Below are 6,000 nucleotides of genomic sequence, written 5' to 3'. Positions count from 1 at the left end.
AAATTTTGTGTTAATGATAATAATTAAATAAAAAGCAGGTGGATAAATATTAGGTCTATGGTAAGATTTGCCTTGATGGTGGCCATGTTCAAATCCGACATTTTGAAACAGACAAAATTTTTAAACAAAACGCATAACAGTGATACCTTATTAATAGCAAATTTTACCATAACTCCAACGGTATAACCATTTTTGCTTTATCATTAACCAGCACAAAATTAAATGGATCGCTCCTTACGACTACTGCTTTGACGGAATTGTTAACGACAGATGTGTCAAGTGTAACTCGATTGCCTTTGTCAGGTGTGCTCACTGTGAGCAGAGCATTTGTGCAAGTGATGCACTCTTTTCTGAACTACATATTGATTGTACTAATTGAGGACTTTTCTGGAAGAAAGACCCAAGTTCAATTATGAATCAATTCCTCTTTGGTCATTTTCCCTTAAATTAGCAACTTGTGAATGCGATAACAAGTGCTGGTTCATGATAAAGCAAAAATGGTTATACCGTTGGATTTATGGTAAAATTTGCTATTAATAAGGTGTCAATGTTATGCATTTTGTTTAAAACTTTTGTCTGCTTCAAAATGTCGGATTTGAACATGGCTGCCATCAAGGCAACTCTTACCATAGACCTAATATTTATCCACCTGCTTTTTATTTAATTATTATCATTAACACAAAATTTACAAGGTGGGGTAAAGGACTAATACATATGCTGCAACAATATTTAATTTCCCTGTAACTTTTTACCAATTGTGCGTAACTCAAAATTAACGAGACCATTGTTCTTTTGATTAAATTTGCGCCTTAAATCATGTATCACATGACCCTATTCCTATTTTAAAAACTTAACTTTAATTCAAAATGGCGGATTTCAAGATGGCCGCCGTCAGGTATACCCTTACTATATGACTTTCCCCTAGTCCTAATATATACCCATATATTTGTTATTCACCTTTTGTCGTTACAAGAGGTCTTACAGAGCTTTTACCTCCAACTGTATGAAGACTATTCTGTACTTCCATGTGATGTTCTGGTAGCTGTATCTCCTAAACCCCTGGAGCTTCGCACCTACAACTTCACTGAAATACTGACCACATTTAGTACTACTTTCTCATATGTGTCTCAGTCAGCAACTCGATTCACCCAAACGTAAGGTTTACTTGTCAGTGGTAGAGCGCTTAGCTCTGATGCGTCAGTTTTTGGTTCGATCCCCAGTCAAGTAAGTTTGTAGTGGACAACACCGTGTTCCTGAGTTTTTTCGAGGTACTCTCGTTTCCTCCCACATTTCGTTCCATGAATTCTTCCATCGTCATTTACTTGCCTTAAGGTTGGTGTAAAGGGACGAGCTTTGCCGGTAGATGTCACTACCGTCTTCGTATCTCTCTTATGTATTTTTTACCTTTCATGAAAATTCAAGATTTCCCCTTACAAATTTCGATCTAGAGACATCAAATTTTTACAGAAGGAACTTCATAACCTATTGAAGACAACAATCCGTGCCGATTTTTTATTTAGAATTTTGTTCATTGTTGAAATAGTTATATTATTAAAGGTTTGGATATCCATTTCAACAATCAAGCCATTTCAACAATGAAGAAAATTCTAAATAAAAAGAATCGGCATGGATTGTTGTCTTCGCTAGGTTATGAAGTCCCTTCTCTAAAAAATTGAAGTCTCTAGGTTGAAATTTATAAGAGAAATTGTGAATTTTTGAGAAAGGTAAAAAATACATGAGAGAGATACGAAGAATGTAGTGATATCTATCGGCAAAACTTGTCCCTGTAAATTAACCTTAATCATCTGTCTTCCTAACCCGAACGGGCATAATCGTGGGACGTTAAACTCAAAGATTGCTTTTCATTTCATTTTACGTCCATCTCACTTGCGTTATTTACTGTTGTATTCACCTCACGATGGTCAGACTAACGCTTCAGATCGCTTGACTACATCCAATAACTACCACTGAGCCACCGTGCCCCTGTCTATCGAAATAAGAAATTCAAAATAATCAGTAAAAATACATTTTCCCTCTACTGGTTATATATTTATTTATTTTTTTACTAATCTTTGACAACCCTCATATATTTCTTCCTCTGCCCTATTATGGGTCCCGACTCCCAGGTTGATAAACTTCAGTCTACAGAGTACTGCTGAAAGATGAACAATACTTTCATTTTATTTCTGACTAATTAGGTTTGAACCGGAATATTTTTTTAAAATGAGAAAAAATGGAGGTCTGATCGGTAAGCACCCTTAAACCAAAGGTTCCCATTCCCTTTACTTATTCAAGGGTTTTGAACTCTAATAACCCTACCCGCAAAATTGAATACGACTGGAACTTAAATGTTTTATTTTACTTCGTTGTAAAAAGTATATCTTTTGTTAAAAATGTATCATTAGTACTCACAAGGAAAGGGCATGAACCTGTCATCCGGACATCCGAATCAAACCTAGTCCATTCAATAAACATAACCAAGATATGTTCATGCACAAAACATTAGGTGCCATGGACAACGGAGTAAGTCCCTGGGGCCCATTAACTCTGTTAATATAAAGAAAATCGTAGAGTGACAGTGAAATAGCTATTTCATCAACACTGTTAATTGGAAAGTCATGGTTTATAGTTCATTCTCTTCAGCATGGAACAATCTTTCTAGAGATGCTATGTATTGGGATCCATAACGTATTTGAAAAGGGAAAATTGGGAGAATGTGGGGAAAATTCCCTCCAGAAATCCTTCACATTAACTTTGGACTCCTCTGGAGTGGCCCCAGATAAAAGCACACAACCCAAATGTATCTCGAAAAATACTATAGGAGATAAGAAATGAGCGTACCAAGTTTTGTTTTAATAGACGGAATAGGTATGAGGGGAAAGTTTGTATACCAATACGCTCTGTATATACAAAACCGAACCTATGACCTGACCTATAAAGCGAACATAACATAAAAAATATAAACGCAGTACTATTTACCCTGATATCAAGATTTGCACCACATTCTCTGCAAAATGAAGCAAACATTTGAATAGTTGTCACGCATATTGTTCCGTAACATGTGAAGAGGGAAATTGGGGTAGACCGCAAACATATCTTTCAAAATTGTGAACTTGTGTGTTCTCTGAAGCGACACCGGACAGTGAGCTAATTAAATGACATTTTAAGGGGGAATAAAGCGTACGTCCGAGAAATTTGACACGGGGAAAGTTCAAAATTTATGGGAGACATCCAATTCCTCAGGGAGGATTTTCCCCTTATCCTCTCTGATAAGTCGCACACTGGTAGGAGTACACAATTAAAACATACCTTGAAAACTACTATGAGGTATACGGATAGGAGGTATATCCTTAAAACAAGGGAGAAGATATAGAATTACACAGCAAGAACGGAATAGAGAACAAAAGGATATCTTTGGGGGTGTTGGTGAATAACGTGGGTTTATCCTAATAAAAGTGTAGCATAGTTGCTGTTTAAAACGTTTGCTTCATTCTACAGAGAATGCCGTACAAATCTTGATATCAGGATAAATAGTACTGCCTTTATATTTTTCTATTATGTTCACTTTAGGGGTCAGGTCATAGGTTTGGTTTCGTATGTACAGATCGTATTGGTATACAACCTTTACCCTCATACCTATTCCGTCTATTAAAACAAAACTTGGTACACTCATTTCTTATCTCCTATAGTACTTTTCGAGATACATATGGGTTGTGTGCTTTTATCCGGAGCCACTCCAGAGTGGGCCAAAATTGATAAGAGGGATTTCTGAAAGGGATTTTCCCCACATTCTTCCAATTTTCCCTGTTCAAGTACTTTATGGTCCCCAATACTTAGCACCTCTGGAAAGCTTGTTTCATGCTGAAGAGGATGAACTATAAACCATGACTTTCCAATAAACTGTTGATGCAATAGCTATTTCACTGCGAGTCTACGATTTTCTTTATACTAACAGGTTAATAGGCCTCAGGGACTTACTCCGTTGTCCATGGCACCTAATGTTTTGTGCATGAACATATCTTTGTTATGTTTATCGAATAAAGTAGGTTTGATTCGGGTGCCCGGATGACACGTTCATGTCCTTTCCTTGTCAGAAGGACGATTTACAGAAAAAGTTTTTTTTTTTTTTTTGTTTAAAAAAATAGGAAAGAAAACAAGTTAGTTGTATCCTTTCGACAAATCACTTCCTCATGGGTGTATTTGCTTATTTTGTATCCAGCTACAAAGCTATTGGATTGCAAATGGAGGGAAGAAACTGATCAGCGTGAATCAGGTGAATAGAAATTTGTGTTCAACGTTTGCCGCGCAGTGGGAGAAAATAAATAACCGAGCGGATTCGCTTGAGTTCCTCGGAACCCCACAGCATCCAGTGTGCTTTTCTCTGCTATGCAATCTGGACGAAATTGGTCGTTCTGCAATGACGTCATACGCGGGATATCGAGCGAAACAATACTGACGCATGCCCCAAGCTTCAAGTATTGTTTTTAAACCCACGTGGCGATTTCAATAAGGTTGATTTTGTCAACAATCATGTTCAAATGTTATTGTTCAATTCTGTAAATCTAAAACGTGTTTTGTTATGGGAATCAGGGATTATGCAGAAAATATTAGGATTACGTTGAAGTTCGACAGAGTTAATATTACACTTGGATACATTAATTTCCAGGGTTCATTTCAGCTCAAAAGAGAGAAAGAGTTCTATGTAGTTTCTCTCTCTTTTATATTTGTTTTAAAATATTAATACTGCTACGTCTTTTCCCTGGCTAGATGGCGCTGTCAGCTCGCCACATGTAATAAGCACAACTCCCAACACTATATCTTTGGTTTTATAAACTTAACTTCGCGACCTCTTAATTAAAGTAGTTCTCCAATTGCTTCACGATGCTGATTTAATACTGAAAATTGGGTCGCGGCGGATCAATGGCAGAGTGTTCACCTTTGGTGCGTGGGATCCCTGGTTCGATCCCAGCTCGCATCTAGTGGACTTTGTGGTGGACAAACACCGTATACGTGGGTTTTCTCGGAATTCTTCCGTTTCCAACCACTTTATTCATTCCACCATTTTATTAATTTCTCTTCATCACCGTTTCCTTTAGCTTAGCCTACATAATGTGGGACGTAAAACTTAAAAATCTCATTTCATTTCATTTCAATACTGAAAATTCAGTCTGCATCTGAATTAGAACCTGGCATATATGTGCAAATATTATAAATTTATTTTATGAATACAAACCTTGATAGTAGACCTATTTGTTATATTTAAAAAAAAATCATTTACGTGAGAACGTGTAGTTATTCTATATCTTGCCCAAACTTCACACCTGCACCTCGTAGAAGTAGATACTTTCTTTCTCCTTGAATAGTGTGCCTTTTCTCACTGTTGGCACGATTTTGGTATACGGAATACGGTGCTCTTTCTGCCTGTTGGTATGATTTTGGTATACGGAATACGGAGCTCTTTCTCTCTGTGTGATTTTGGTATACGAAATACGGTGCTCTTTCTGCCTGTTGGTATGATTTTGGTATACGGAATACGGAGCTCTTTCTCTCTGTGTGATTTTGGTTTACGGAATACCGTGCTGTTTCTCTCTGTTGGCTCGATTTTGGTGTACGGAATACGGTGCTCTTTCTACCTGTTGATACGAGTTTGGTGTACGGAATACAGTGCAATTTCTGTCTATTGGTACGATTTTAGTGCACGGAATACGGTACTCTTTCTCTCTGTTGGTACGATTTGATGTACGGAATACGGTACACTTTCTATCTGTTGGTACAATTTGATGTACGGAATACGGTACTCTTTTTCTCTGTTGGTACGATTTTGGTGTACGGAAAACGGTGCTTTTTCTGTTGGTACGTTTTTGGTGAATGGAATACGGTGCTTTTTTCTCTGTTGGTACGATTCTGGTGTACGGAATAGGGCGTTCTTCCTGTCTGTTGGTACGATTTTGGTGAGTGAAATACGATGTTCTTTTTCTCTGTTGGTACGATTCTAGTGTA

This window comes from Thermobia domestica, chromosome 3 (genome assembly GCF_964235325.1).
Source record: "Thermobia domestica chromosome 3, izTheDome1.hap1.1, whole genome shotgun sequence".
NCBI classification, from domain to species: Eukaryota; Metazoa; Arthropoda; class Insecta; order Zygentoma; family Lepismatidae; genus Thermobia; species Thermobia domestica.
The sequence above is the reverse complement of the archived record's forward strand: the minus strand, read 5'-3'. Positions refer to the sequence as shown.